Source organism: Nyctereutes procyonoides, unplaced genomic scaffold, assembly GCF_905146905.1.
Source record: "Nyctereutes procyonoides isolate TBG_1078 unplaced genomic scaffold, NYPRO_anot_genome, whole genome shotgun sequence".
NCBI classification, from domain to species: domain Eukaryota; kingdom Metazoa; phylum Chordata; class Mammalia; order Carnivora; family Canidae; genus Nyctereutes; species Nyctereutes procyonoides.
The window spans coordinates 65,337,560-65,352,938 of NW_026575146.1; the positions used below are offsets into that span (position 1 = coordinate 65,337,560).

General features: G+C 43.7%; 2 protein-coding genes across 10 annotated transcripts in view; one reads left to right on the forward strand and one right to left on the reverse strand.

Annotated features, from left to right (window-relative positions):
- Positions 1 to 15,379, reverse strand: part of CENPP (centromere protein P) — a 218,957-nt gene that overhangs the window by 19,555 nt on the left and 184,023 nt on the right. The window lies entirely within an intron of this gene.
- ECM2 (extracellular matrix protein 2) overlaps positions 11,986 to 15,379 on the forward strand; it is a 33,150-nt gene continuing 29,756 nt past the window's right edge. The window contains exons 1-2 of one of the 7 annotated variants that reach the window (XM_055309622.1): positions 11,986 to 12,111; positions 12,453 to 12,502. The gene's annotated coding sequence lies outside the window, so the exon portion shown is untranslated. Of the gene's footprint in view, positions 12,112 to 12,371; positions 12,503 to 15,379 lie in introns of those variants that run through there. The other 6 variants (XM_055309624.1, XM_055309623.1, XM_055309628.1 and 3 more) reach the window with 6 other exon arrangements.

Genomic DNA, 15,379 nt, shown 5'->3' on the forward strand with positions numbered 1-15,379 from the left:
TTCTTGTGGAGAAAGCTCACGACCTCTTTGTTGTGCTGTAGTTTAAAAGTCTCACCACAACAGACTTTTGTTAATTTTTTTGCTCTTTGCCTTCTTTCTGAGCTTTTTAAACATCCCCCCTACCCTCACCCCAGGCTGGGAAGTCACACCTCTTTTTCCGCTTGTTCAACCTGAGACACTTGGTCATGCTCTGTCCTCCCTGTGAACAAATGACTGCACAACAGCACTCTCACTCACTCTTGTACTGCTGTGTATTCTTAAATTCTAGCTTAAAAACACACCTCTGCATTCTTTGGATTTTATTATACAGTCATTGTTTGATGTATTTACCATATTCTTTGCTCTTTATTGCCTCTTGTATCTCAAATCTTCCTTCTGGGATTGTTTTCCCTCTACCTGAAGAATATCCTTTTGCTCTGACAGGAGAGTCTACATTGTCTTTTCTTTCACGTTTTCCCAGTTTCCTGAAGATGTAATGGAAACACAACGTGTTGGCAGGCATTCAGGGGTAGGACGAGTGATCTGATGCTTGTATGTATCATGAACGACAACCATGTTAAGTCTAGTCAACATCCTGTGATGAGAACTTTGAGGATCTACTCTCTGAGCAAGTTTCAAGTAACGATACTTGCCCCGCACCCCCAGGACTGACCCCCCTCACTGAAGTCCGAACCTTCTGACCCCTCCACCATTTCCTCAGCCTCTCAGCCCCCATCCCTGGCAACACCCGTCTGCTCTCTGTACTGATGAGTTTGATCATCTTTTTAGATGAGACTAGGTGGCGTTGGTCTCTCTCGGTCTGACTTGTCTCACTTAGCGTCATGAATGCCCTAAAGGTCTGTTGGTGTTGTCAGAAACAGCAGGATTTCATTCTCCTCAGGGCTAAATGACATCCATTGTGTGTGTGTACATGTGTGGGCCACATTTTCTTTATCCATTCCTCTGTCAAAGGACACCAGGTAGTTTCCGTCTTGGCTACTGTGGTAATGTTACAATGAACAAGGGAGTGTACATATACTTCACTTTCATTTTTGAAAGATTTTTTTTTTTTTGCTGAATGTAGCAGGTTTGATTGCATTTTCTCAGTATATTGAAGTTATCAGTGGACTGGTTTCTGGTTTACACAGCTGCTGCAGAAAAGTCAGTTTGCTACTTTGAAGGTGAATTGGAATTTGTTCTCCCGCTGGCTGTTCTACCGATGTTGTTCTTCTCTTTGGTATCTGCAGTTTCACTATAATGTATTTAGGTGGGAATTTTTTTTTTTCCTGCTTGGATTTGATTTGGTTTCTTGAGACCAAATCTTAAAGAGTGAATGGAACATGTATAAAGAATGTAGGAGAACGCATGAGTGTAATGCACATGTAGCGGTCTGGCTGGCACCCCAGGGGCCGCTGCGCCCTCTGCCCAATCACATACCTTCACTTTCCTCTGACAGCAACAATTACCTTGACTTTTTTTTTTCTTTTAAATATTTTATTTATTTGAGAGTGACAGAGAACAAGTGATGAGGAGAGGCAGAGAGAGGGAGAAGCAGACTCCCCGCTGAGCAGGGAGCCTGATGCAGAACTCGATCCCACGACCCTGAGATCATGACCTGAGCTGAAGGCAGCACTTAACTGACTGAGCCACCCAGGTACCCCAACTACCTTGACTTTAATGAAAGTAACTTCCTCCTATTTCTTTACAGTTTCCACATAATTGTGCAACCCTAAAGCCTGTCTTCAGCTTCACCCAGTTTTACACCCTGTGTAGACAGATTCATAAAACATATTGCTTCCAGTGTGGCTTCTATTCCCCAGGATTCTATTGGTGAGAATCTTCCATTATGCTGTGCATAACTCCATATTGTCTGTTCTTTCCAATTCTCTATATTTCATGACATGAATATACCAATTTATCATTTTTTCCCATTCTACTGTTAAAGAACACTTTGGCTATTATGAATAATGCTGTATTGTTCTAGTGCGTGTTCTTTTTTTGTGTGTGTCATTTTATTTATTAGAAAGTTTTACACCCTGTGTAGACAGATTCATAAAACATATTGCTTCCAGTGTGGCTTCTATTCCCCAGGATTCTATTGGTGAGAATCTTCCATTATGCTGTGCATAACTCCATATTGTCTGTTCTTTCCAATTCTCTATATTTCATGACATGAATATACCAATTTATCATTTTTTCCCATTCTACTGTTAAAGAACACTTTGGCTATTATGAATAATGCTGTATTGTTCTAGTGCGTGTTCTTTTTTTGTGTGTGTCATTTTATTTATTAGAAAGACCAAGTGCGCATGAGCGGGGAAGGGGGCACTCATCCCTAACAGCTGATCCTGTCAGTATTTTTACTATTAGTCATTCTGGTAGTTATGCAGTGCGTGGTATCTCATGGTGATTTTAAATACATTTTTTCCTTGGGATGCCAGGGTGGCTCAGTTGGTTATGCGTCCGATTCCTGGTTTCCCCTCAGGTCATGATCCAGAAATTGAGCCCCACATGGGGCTTCACATGTACCTCTTCCTGTCTCTCTGCCTTTCCCCGCGCTCATGCTTGATCTATGAATAAATAAATCTTAAAAAAGAAAATATTTTCCCTTACTTTACTACTGAAGTGGAACATTTACATGTGTTTAATAACTCTTATTTCTGTGAACAGTCTGTTCAAACTACTTCCCTCTTATTTTACTGGTTATCTTTCCCTATTGATTTCTGAAGTTCTTTACATATATTGACTGGTATATACCAAACGCTCAATAAAATGTATCTCCCATATACACTGTGTATGATTGCTCTTGCCACTCAATGTAGCCACACCAACAAATACAAACTTAGTTATTTTGACGGCAGTAAGTAAAAGCTCTCTCAAACTCCCCTTCCTCTGTCTTGAACCACTACAGTGGTCCTTTCACTTCAGAAGCCAGGCTATGCAGTTCTCTTTCTGAAATGCAGAACTGGTTATGCTCCTGCCCTGCTGCTTCTGGGTAAAGCCCCAGACCTTCAACATCACTTTCAAAGTCTCTGGGGATCTAACTGCTGTTCTCCTGGACTCAAGCCTGCAGAACTCACGATTGCCTTTGTTTCCCACCACCCATGGGTTTCATGGCAGACCCTTCCCCTACACTGCACTCTTGACAAGAGCCTCGTCCTTCACCTTACCCATCTGTATCTGATGCTTAAGTAACCTTTGAGTTTCGGTTTACATGTGACTGCAGTCATATTTAACAAACTTGCATCTGTTAGGCTTGAGACTATGCCAGACATACAGACAAGTCAAGAAAGCAGCCAGAGATTACTAGGCGATCACATTCACCTGGAGAGAAATTATAGCCTAAGGTTAGGAGAAGGAGGAGGAGGGACCATCAGGGATGAGACAGGGTTGAAAAGACCTAGAGGCCTGAGTCGGATGGAGGTGGGCCATGTGCTGCGTGCTACTGACCCAGCTCTGACAGCTCCACACAGGTGTCCCCTGCCCATTTCCATCACGTACCACATTCCTGCCACAGAAATCATCACATGTCCAACACAGAGGCAGCCATTTGTCTGATCCCTTAGCAGACATGACTCTAATCAACTCTAAGGAAGAACTATGTTAGCCTTTATCATTGAGAGATTTCAGCAACGAGCTTGAGACTCACTCAGTAAAAACTTGGTGAACTGAATCACCAACACACACATGTGTGCGTCCTTCAGTTTACACACCACTTGGGGAAGACGGAATAGGGTAGCCAGGTGCCAGGGGAGAGCTGCCTGGAAATGGGGGCCTCTATGAGGGTGTGGGAAGAGCAGGCATCAGAAAGTGCAGGCTCAAGCTAATATAAGGGGGATCTTCGTTTGCTTTCAGTTCTATTTACAGCACTGCGGCTAGATGGAGGTGACACCTGAACCCTTCACTGGCAGAAAGATGCAGGATAAAGACGGGCATTGCATTTCAGGTTGTTATATATGCATTACTTGCCTCAACAGTTGGTATGCTTATGGATGATTTTAGGCTTTACATTTTCTAGTAATATCTAAATTTTCTATTCTGCTATAATTTGGGGAGAGGGGTTAGTCTTATTCTTTTTAAAATCAGTATTTCATTTGGGCAAAATGAGAACTTATATCAAAAGCAGTATCTTTGCACATATACAAAAAAGTCAGTAATTTCCAGAACACTAGTCTTACAAAAATCCCATAAATCCTTAACAACAGTTTGAAGACTGTATCCATATTTCTGGCAGAATTAAAATTAAGCTTTCTCCTTAAGAATGGAAATACAGCATAATAAATGAGGTGAATATGAATTTTTTCCTACTCCTGGACACAAAGATTCAAATGGAAATGAAAACATGACATCACCCACCAGTAATGAGGAAAAAATGAGGTCGTGGACAAACATACTTTGTTCTGATTTATTAAAACTCAGGCGAGCTTCACTTTATCCCCCATGAGTGATGGGCAACACTGGTTGCCAAAGCCTTCATTTTTACTAAATATCTTTGTAAACATTGTGGTTGCTCTGGTCTGTGGCCACGTCCCTCAGACAGTGTATCAGTGGAAAAGAATCCCCATTCCCAGCAAATGTTAAAACTGCCATGCGTCATCTTCTCACAAACCTCACGCTAAGCATGGGGTTTCAGAGTCTCTGCAGGACAAATACAGGAAAAGGCTAGTTCTGGAGGCTGTGGTTGCAGTGGCTCCTCCCAAAGCAGGAACGCCACGTCTAAAGCGCCAGGGAGAAGCACGTGAGGGGAGGGCAAGACCCTGCCCCTGAGGAGGGTGTGGCCTGGCCACCGACCCTCGCTGGGGGCAGCTCCCCATGCCAGCTGGGCCCTGACTGCTGGTGGTGATGGTCACTCCCTCTGCTATCCAGGCCCCGGCACTCTGGCTCTCACTCTGGCTGCCTCTCATGGCCTGACAGGCATGGGGAGCCGTGCAGAGAGGAGGGCTGCTGCTGCCCGGGTGGCACCCAGCATGGTCTAGCTCAGGTCCCAGGGTGGAGCACTAGGGGGCCAGCAGACCAGCAGTTCTGGACAGTGGTGGAACACGAGACCGGACCAGCTCAGAGTCGCTGGTCCCCCATATCCCAGCAAGCCAGGAGAGCTATTCAAGTCCAAGAAGCTCTAGTGTCCTCAGTTTTGGGAGTGCCTCAGCTGTCCTCCTTTGTGGACTGGAGGGTAGGCTGTGTGCCATCGGGCCAGAGGGCCTACAGAGCTGGTAGGTGCAGGGCACCCAGAGCACGCCGGGCCCAACGCTGAAGCCCTCACTGTCCATCCTTCGCTGCCCTGCCATTCTGTCCTGCCTGGTGTGCAGGGAACAGGGAGGACTGCATTCTGCCAGGGGATGTCCTGGGAATGTCTGTCCAAGGTTATTTTAAAATTCGACAGAACTATTTAAGTGCCGAGTGACGTGCATTCCACCTTTAACACTGAATGTACACTCTTATGGCAAAAAAATGCTATAGTTCTTAAGAATGGAAATTAAATTATAAATACCAAATATGAGGGGCTTTTTGGTACAAAATTTCTCTTGTAACTGTTGTCTTGAACTCTGGTCAGAATATTACAAGTGTAACAACAGGTTCGTTTGGAGAAGCAAAACAATACGCTGGCTTCAGGGACATGATATAAATGCATGTCTCCAACCAAACCTAAACCTAAATAAACAGCTATAAAAAGCAGAAAATTGAACTAACTTTTAAAATCTTTCAACCAGCAGAACCAGTAGATACATAAATCTTGCATCTCTTTCAGAGCTTAGGACAGATCTGTGGCTCATGGGCATGTGTTAGAGCAATGTGACCAGTGCTTGGTCATGTGGGCTCAGTGAAGGAACAAGATCACTGGGGAAAGCAAAGTCAGGTTGACAGGGGGCCAATAAAAGATGATGAGAAAGAAAAGCAGCAAGAGGGAAGAACAGATTTACTTCCAAGGATCGGGAAGCCGGTAAGATGATGACAAGACAGGAGAAGGCTGGCCAGGAGGCTTTAGGGCTGCTGGGACATTAGCAAGGGCCCTTCCATGACAGATACCAGCATCGCTGCTGCATGAGGGACAGGTGGGAGGGAAACCGGGGAGGTGCTTCCTATACTTTTCTAGAACTTGAGAAAGTGGGAAGAAGGGACAGACAGGGTGCTGAGGACAGCCAGACTGGACACAGGAAACTCAAGTGTGCCAGTCAGCGAAGAACAAATCAGGCCTGCCCAGTGCCACACTCCTGCTCCAAGGACACCATGCATCAGGCTCCACCATGATCCCTCTGAGACAGGGGCCATGTCCAACACCTGTGCTTACAGTCACTCTCTCAAGACAGGTGAGTCACCCCGATTCAGGCCACAAGTGCCAAAGGATGGGCACTGGGAGGTGTGAATTCACATCAGGAGCAAGCTGGGACACCCAAGCTCATGGAGACACTGTGCAGTCCTGTATGCAAACCTGCTCGCCCCTCCCAGTTCGGCCTGCTGTGCTTCCACATCCCCCAAACCAGATTATCGCAGAAGGGTGTCCTTGGTTTGAGTCGCACTCTCAAGAGCATTCCCCTAATCTCAGGAGCAAAGTACATTTAGAAACAGGTGGCATCACAGAGGTCATCCTGGGGAGCTGAGCTGTGTCACAACGAAACTATACATGCAAGTCCTTACATACCTGGACTTCTCCACCCATAGTGTTGTCTTCCTTAAATACTATGGTTTCCACTGATGATCCTCCTTGGCTTCCAATCTTAGTTCCACCCTTAGTCCTGGGTGAGAGGGGGTCTCTGGATGGGGCCCTCCTCTGGCCACTAACACCCAGAGCTCCAGCCCAACTGGTTTTGTTTCCAGGGGCCTCGCAAGCCCCTTCCCTGGCTTGGTCACCCTGAGGACACACTGCAATGCTGTGGGTGACCCTGGCCCACAGGATTTGCCTGTATGGGCTGGGTGTTCACGGCTCGGGGCATCACACAACACCAGGTAGAAGGGAAGTGTGGCAACTCAGTGCCTGCTCCTCCCTGAGCCACCACATCACCATGTTCTCACGGATGCAAACTCTGAGGAGTTCAGGATTCTAAGTGTGATCCCAGCTCTCTGGGTCGTTATAAAGGATACATGAGAGGGGAAGAGAACGGAGCCCAACATCATTGATTGTAGCCCTCACAAGCTTGGTGTGTAATTCCGCACGTTTGAAATATTGCACATGAGCCTTTATCTGAACCCCTCTCACTCCCTTCATCATTTCCAGTCTCTCGGACTAAACGTTCCTTACAGCAAAGCAGGGAATGTCACTCTGGATGCTTTACTCAAGTCTCAAAATAAGGAACTGGACTCCATCAGATTTTTGCCTCCCATCCAGGCTTCAGCACCCGGCATCCTTGCCTTCTCACCTGGCACGTCCAGCACGGAGATGTGGGGGCTGGGCCCAGAGAGCTGACCTAGAGCTCTCTGGCAGCCCATGTGGGCCACTTAAGCCTGATCACTTGGGAGAAGGGGAGCCCCCAAGAAGGACGGACCCCCAAGGTCCTGTGGCTTCACACACCACCTCCAAAAAGCAGAATCAGTGGGATACAATGGTCAAGTCTGTGTATCTGGGACCCAACAGAACGTCTTCCCAGCTGTGTGGATGCGTAACCTCACCTGGCAGCTCAGGCGGCAGGTGTGCTGGTGAGAAAGGGGGTGTGCGTGTTGGTTTACGCCAGAGCCCACATCAGCCTGTCTGTACCTCTGGGCACACATACCGGCTCTGGTCTCTAGGCTGCAACAGGACATAGCCGCTTCCCACGTACAGCCTCTCAGGTTCCCTTTCTCAGTCCCTGCAAACAACCAGCTGAAGCGAGGCAACCCCATGCCTGGCAGGGCCACTGCTCTCATGCGACAAGGAGCCGAATGGACCAGTTGCACCAACGGTCATGACCAAACCATCCTAATTACCCCAGCTCCTTCTCATAAGAACTAGAAATGGGGGAAAGTCTTCTGCTTTGTTCTGCTTCAACAATGGCTTGGCTATCCTTTCATCCTCATATTCCATATACCTTTTAGAATTTGTCAGGTTCCACTGGAAAAGGGGGGGTATAAACTATTACAATTCAGGTTAAAACTGCATCAACTCCCATCAGTTTAAGTAGAAATAGTGTCTTGTCCCCTGAGGGTGGGACCTCCTTCCCTCATCCTGCTTCTTTAATTTCTTTCAACATTTTCTCTAAAGAGACCTTGCTCATAATTGCTTAGATTTATTCCTAAATACTTGTTATAGTTTTAAATATATTTGCTATTTTAAAGCAAATCTTCCTTTCCTTTCATTCTCTAACTGTAGAAAGAAACAACTGATTTTTATATATTGTGTATCTGGAACACAAGTTGTAGGATTTAATGATTTCTCTGAAAATTATTTTTGATTTTCTACATATATAACCATATCATCTGGGACTAATAAGAATTTTTTTCCTTCCATTACTTAATTTGTTTGTTGTATCTTTTTCCTTTCTTCTTTTTCTTGCTTTCCTCCACTGGCCAGGACCATTATGAGCCTCCTCTTCTTGTTCCCAGAAAGGGGAAAATTTCAGTATTTCACCACTGAATATTTTTTAAATAACAACTTTACTGAGATATAATTTACATACCATAAAAGTCACCCTTTTAAAGTATACAATTTAGTGGTTTTTAGTACATTCCTAGTGGGGAGTCATCCCTACTGCCTATTTCTGACAACTGTGGTCGCCCCATAAAGCAACCCTGTCTCTACCCTGCCACCCCAGAGACCACTCATCCATTCCCCACCATGGATTTGCTTGTTCTGGACACTTCACATAAATGGAATCTTACAGTATGTGTCCTCCTGTGACTGGCTTCTTGCGCTGAGCATTGTGTTTTTGATGTTTATCCACATGGAACAAGTATCAGTGCCTTCTTCCTTTTTATTGCTGAAAAATATTCCACTGTGTGCATGGACCACATTCATCAGATGGGACATTTGGGCTATTTCCACATGTTGGCTGTTATGAACAGCATAGCAATGAAATTAGAAATTCATGGATAAATTCTCATGTGGATATGTATTTCATCTCCTCATGGGTACACAGCTAGGGGTGGAAGTATGCTGTTTTGTAGATACTGTCAGTCTAAGGAATTCCTCCCATCACTAGGATGCAAAAGCTTTCTTTCTTTCTTCTTTAAATAGTAACATGATTGTATTATGTTTGGATTTTTTGTTTTGTTGTGCTGTGTTTTTAGTTTGGGTTTTATCCTTAAATCAAGCAGGTATTTTTTTTATTTTTTTATTTATGACAGTCAGAGAGAGAGAGAGAGGCAGAGACACAGGGAGAGGGAGAAGCAGGCTCCATGCACCGGGAGCCTGACGTGGGATTCGATCCTGGGTCTCCAGGATCGCGCCCTGGGCCAAAGACCGGCGCTAAACCACTGTGCCACCCAGGGATCCCCAAGCAGGTATTTCTTGAATAAGCCCAATGTACTCATGACATATTACCCAATACATATTGCTGATTTGGTTTGTTAATATTTTAAGTTTTGTGAATCTATGCTCATACATACTATGATCGATACTTTTCCTTTCTTGTAATATTCTTGCAGGCTGTTAAATGGTTATACGAGCCTTAAAACACTGTCTGATAAAATTTGTTGATCAATTATACAGGCCTGTGATATTCTTTGTGGGAAGATTTGAAACTATGAATTTGACTCCCTTAATAGACAATTCTGATTTTCTATTCCTGACAGTTTTATTAAATTGTATTTTCTAGGAATTGTCAGATCATCTAGCTTTGCTGGCATAAAGCTGTCGATAATGTCCTCTTTGTGTTCTTTTACCTGCTCTCAGAACCTATATGACGTTTTCAAGTCCTCACACTGGTGACCTGTACTCACCCTCTGTTCCTTCATCAGCCTTGCTACTGGTTTTATTAGGTCTATTAAAAAACAAACCCAGCTTTTGGCACTGTAGATACTATAGGCTGTAAAACTGTTTTCTATCTCATTGATAATTTTGCTCCTTGACATTTCTGGCAGACTACCCCAAGGCAGGAAGCTACCCAGAGGCTCCAAATGTTGTTTACACCACACTGGTAATTTTAAATTCTTATAGTGATCAAGAATTTTGTCTTTGATGCAGGTAGAACCACCCAACCTGCCAGTATTTGATACAAAAAACCATGCGCTTTTTTTTTTAATTTTTTTTTTTTTTATGATAGTTACACACACACAGAGAGAGAGAGAGGCAGAGACACAGGCAGAGGGAGAAGCAGGCTCCATGCACCGGGAGCCCGATGTGGGATTCGATCCTGGGTCTCCAGGATCGTGCCCTGGGCCAAAGGCAGGCGCCAAACCGCTGCGCCACCCGGGGATCCCAAAACCATGCACTTTTAAAATCTATGCCACTTGTATGTATTTGTATTACTTGTTCCAGAATATGAAAATCATAAAAAAAAAAGCAACAGCGAATTGGGCATACTATATGTTTATGGTAATCGTACACATTACAGAATCTCTGAAGAAACATGGGCAATGACTCAGGAAGGGGCACATTGACGACATCACGGGCACATTCAGACACTAGCCCTCCACTTTCATGTGAATATTCCTCAGACCTAAGTCAGGGCCAGCAAATGAAGCAACTGTCGTGTCTTGGTGTGAATTAGCTGAAGGCATCGTTGGCATAGGAAGGGAGACAAAACAGATCCCAGGAGGTAACACCCACTTCTGAGAGGGACCTCTGTAAAATTTCCAAGATTTAGCTGTATTGAGGTGCTACCTACAAGGTTGTCACATGGAAAACAACCACACCCTTATAAGAAAAACTAACTCACTGGTACTCCACACCACAGGGGTAAAAATTCTCCAAAGCGGACTTTCCTCAAACACATGTTCTGGAGCTGAACCCAGGCTGGCTGCTCCTGTGGCCTGGGTGTCAGAGACCCACTCGCATCCTGCGTGGGGTCAACGCCAAACTGCAGAGTAGCTGTAGGAGCCGAGTTTCACGACATGGTTATGGCTGCAGTAATAAAGGGGAGGAGACCTCCAATACCAGTATTTTCCATGTACTATGTGGTTAAAATAGTTTCTGCAGAAGGATTCATGTAACAGTCAATTAAGCCACAAAATGTTAGAGCCGGGACCTCAGAAACAAGAGTCCTGGTCTCTGCAGCCCCTCTGTCCTTGCATCATGCTAACTATTGCTCTTCCTCCCCAATGCTACTTCAAGTCACCTCTTTCTGGTTGTTTAAATTCTTTTAAAAAGTTATTCTTTTTCTGATCTGGTTATGAAAAGCTCAAAATGTTATAAAAACATAGATTACATAGTAAAGTCCCTGCATAATTCCATCATTCAGAGAGAACCATTATTAATAATCTGAGATTTACTTATTCTTGTTTGTTCTGCAGAAGGGTGCTCACTCTTTGCATTAGAAGAAGGTAAGATAACACAGCACACGCACAGTTCTGTCCTCTTTTCCTCTGGGACATTGTGGACAACTTTGCAGGCCTCTGTAACAAGTATCCATCTCTCCACATAGCTTTGTGGCAGCACACCTTTCCCTGGTAACACAGACCTCTCCTGCTCCCTCTGCTGCTCCCCCTTGCTCTCTCTTGCTCTGCACTGTCTCAGATAAATAAAATCTTTAAAAAAATAAAAAATAATTTTTAAAATAGCCATTATATAATTACCTAGCCTATGACAGGCATTTTGCATACGTTACTGATTTTATTTGCCACAAAATTCTAAAGGTAGATACTATCATCTCAGTTGTACAGAAGAATAAACTTTAATCAGAAACAACAGTAATTCATCCAAGGTCCCCATAAGCGGGAGGGGGGATGCGGGGCAAGTCTGGAACCCTGACTGATCTTTGACCTGCTCAGTTGTAGATTAAAAAAAAACCTAGGCCAAAGTAGACAACCAATTCGCCAGAGTAACCATGATCAGAAGGCTCAAAACTCCTTTGCACATTTTCCTGTTATGGTCTCAAGGTTGGAAGTTACATAATTTCAATGACATTAATATGTAACAGCTCTTTGATTTGTTTCACTTTGTTAACACTGCCTTCTGGACTGAGGGAGCAGGCACAGAGGAGCCAGTGAACGCTACTGAAGGCATCCCGGGAATGCACAGTCGTCAACGTGGCAACAATGGTGTCTCTGTAGTCTGGTAAAGCTCAGGTGGTATCACGTTGGCGGCTGTGAGCTTTAAGATTTCCTTAAATGCAAACAGTCAATGGAAACCACATTCTTAATCAGCCTCTACTGTGCTTCCAGCCCCGCCTTCCTGGCCTCCAGACTAACGCCTTCCCTGCTTTCTGCTTCTTCTGCAATTTAGAAAAAATATTTTCCTTGGTAACCATCTTCCCTGGTTACTCTCTTGGCTGTTCGCACAAAGATCTGAAAAGCATTTATCCCCAAGGGAAGCAGTTATTTTAGATTTTACTAAGAAGTCAGTTAACATTTCTCAACAATCCTCTTTCTTTGTTTTAAAGAAAGCTCTGGTTTTGTTTCATTTTCAGCTGGAGACTTAAATGACACCAAGCAAAACCTACTTAGTTTAGAATTTCAGGTAAAAAAGCTTTAAATTTTAAGTTTCTACTAAAGCATGTGGAATGGTTTTAATATTTGGGCGTTTTATGTTGCAAATGTGTTTAACACTTGAGGATATTAGCTCTTACTAAGATTTTAAAAGCTTAAAGTGTGCATTATGCTGCTTACTTGTTTTTTTCAGGATGAATACTTCCCAAGTATTTTGAACTTTTATGGAATTAGGATTAAATTTATTCTTATATGTTTAAATAGAATTACATGTTCAATAGAAGTATAAAAGTTGGTTTGAAAATTATATTCTTTATTTTTAAGACCTAAAAGAACACAAAGTATTAATTAAAAATGTTTCTCATTTTTAAGCCTGTTGAGTAAAGTTAAAAGAGACAACAGACATTTTGTTTTGTGTAAAAGTTTAAAATTCTCAATTTAATATTCTAAAACTTACTTAAGACAGTTGATGAAAAACTTTACATGGAGAAAAACAGTAAGTTAACCAAGACTTACAGATGGTATTTAAGTCAGGATAGAACAGGAAGTACTAGAAAGAAAAATTTACTTGATCAAAATAATACCTACTATGATTAGAGTACCATAAAATTTTACCTCTAGAAACATATTTACTCAGTTGTAAAGATGATTAAAGTATTAAATGCAATGAAAAGGTCTATAAATCACTGAAAATAACAAAGGCCTAGGCATCAATTATAAAATCAGTATTTTGAGGCCATTTTGTAAAAATATTTTAAACATTTCAATGAGACTACTTAGATTTGGACTTTGTTAAAATTGAGATATCTCCGTAAATTTATTTTTGTACATGTATTTAGATTTCTGGATAAATAAAGGTGAGCCAATTTGGGGGAGGGAAGAGAAAGCCTAAGGGAGATATCTCCAGGGCAGGGATGCTGGGGGAGGGCGAGTCCAGGTAAGGCCCTGGGACTATGGACACCTGAGACCCTCCTGGAGTTTCCCCAGAGCCCCTGTCCAGGGCTGAGCTCCTCATAACTCTCACCCATTTCAGAATGGGGAGTCTGCACAGACGGCTGTCAATGCAAGACAATTTTGAGAACTTGCTGCACACGAGGCGCAGCCACGACGCTCTCCATCAGAGCCCACATCCCCACCTCTGGCCCAACTCCTCACCCTCTGCCCCCCCTGCAGCCCACTCGGGCCCCTTGCCAACCTGTCTGCTCACTCTCGAATCTTTTAACATATCAACTGCCCGGTGGCTAACATGCATACCCTTCACATGTTAGTTCTCCTAAAACTAGGGTAAATTACATAAATGTGTTTTAATGTAGCTTCATCTCAGTGACCTCCAGCAGAGGTTTTGAAGAGACAGTAATTCCTGGACATACATACTGAGCAAAGGTCTGCATGATGAGGTTAGCAGACAAGACAGGCTGCTCCTTGTGGAGTTGGAGTGAAGCAGTGGTGCGTCAGAGGGTAGTCCGTGGGTGAAGGGCCCGGGAGGAGGACTTGGCAGATGGAGTTATAAAAAGAATCAGTGACTTTGAAGAGGACAAACCTAGTGGACGGCGCCCGCTCTCCTCTCACTACACCCCGAAAGTAACGGAAGATCTCTCGCAAACAAAGGCCAGGGGAGTATGCAGCTGTCCTAGGAGGTAAGAGGGGAGAAGCCCCTCAGACCAGGAAGAGGATGAGCAAAGGAGAGCTTGGGTGGAAGAGCAAGATGTCCGTAGATTTAAAATATCTCAAGAACAAATTAAACCCAAAACTGAAAACAATCCTACTCATTACAGAAAGACTTTGAATATTAAAGATGAGGTGAAAATATTGCAAGGTGGGGAAAGAGATTTGTTACAAAGAGATGAGACTGACATTTAACTTAGACTTCTCATCAGTAACACCCGACCTAGAAGCGAATGGGCAACAGCTAACATCTTGGAGGAAAACAATTTTGAAATCATTATTCTACTTCCAACTAAACAATGATATATTCTGACTTAAGATTTCAAACATTTTAAAACTCAAAACATTCTTTTAGAGAAAGAGGATATATTTTAGCAGGAAAAAAAAGTAATCCGATGGAACTTCTGGTTCTGATAATGCAGACTAAGCATTTCAGGGCAGAAGCTGCTGAGAATAATCAGAGAGGAAAAGAGCAAGACTAATATTTGGGATAGAACTGAAACAAACCAGCTTTTGAACAGCTTTTCTTCTGAAGGCATCTAGAAGGAAGGTCCAGAAGAGGCAGCCTAAGAATTTCTGTGTAGCTTTAAAACAGCTTCGGGGGGATGCCTGGGTGGCTCAGGGGCTGAGCATCTGCCTTCAGTTCAGAGAGTGATCCTGAGATCGAGTCCCACATCGGGTTCCCCGCAGGGAGCCTGTTTCTCCCTCTGTGTCTGCCTCTGTGTCTCTCTCGAATAAGTAAATAAAATCTTAAAATCAATCAGTCAGCCTCAGGAGGCAAGAGATAAAACTCTAGGAACTGGGGCATCGGGGTAGGCTCAGTGGGTTGAGTGTCTGACTCTTGATTTCTGCTCAGGTCATGATCTCAGGGTCATGGGATGGAGCCTGTATCAGGCTCTGTGCTCAGTGACACATCTGCTTGAGGTTTTCTCTTTTCCTCTGCTCTTCCCCACCCTGCTGCACCTGTGTGTAGGCTCTAACTCTCTCTTAAATATTTATGTGAAATCTTTAAAAACAAACACAACAAAAAAAAAAACCCATCTAGGAACAGGGCCACGGCAGCAGCAGGGTGAAGGGAGGGTGATGCGGTACAGTCCCCAGGCTTTGGTTTGAGACCAGTTTCATCAGTAACTAGGTACAGTGAGGCTGCACTTCACATCACTCAGTCTATACCTGCTGGTGCTTAACTTCATGCCCGAAGCAGATGTAAATCCTTCTGGGATAAAGAATGTATCATCCAAGG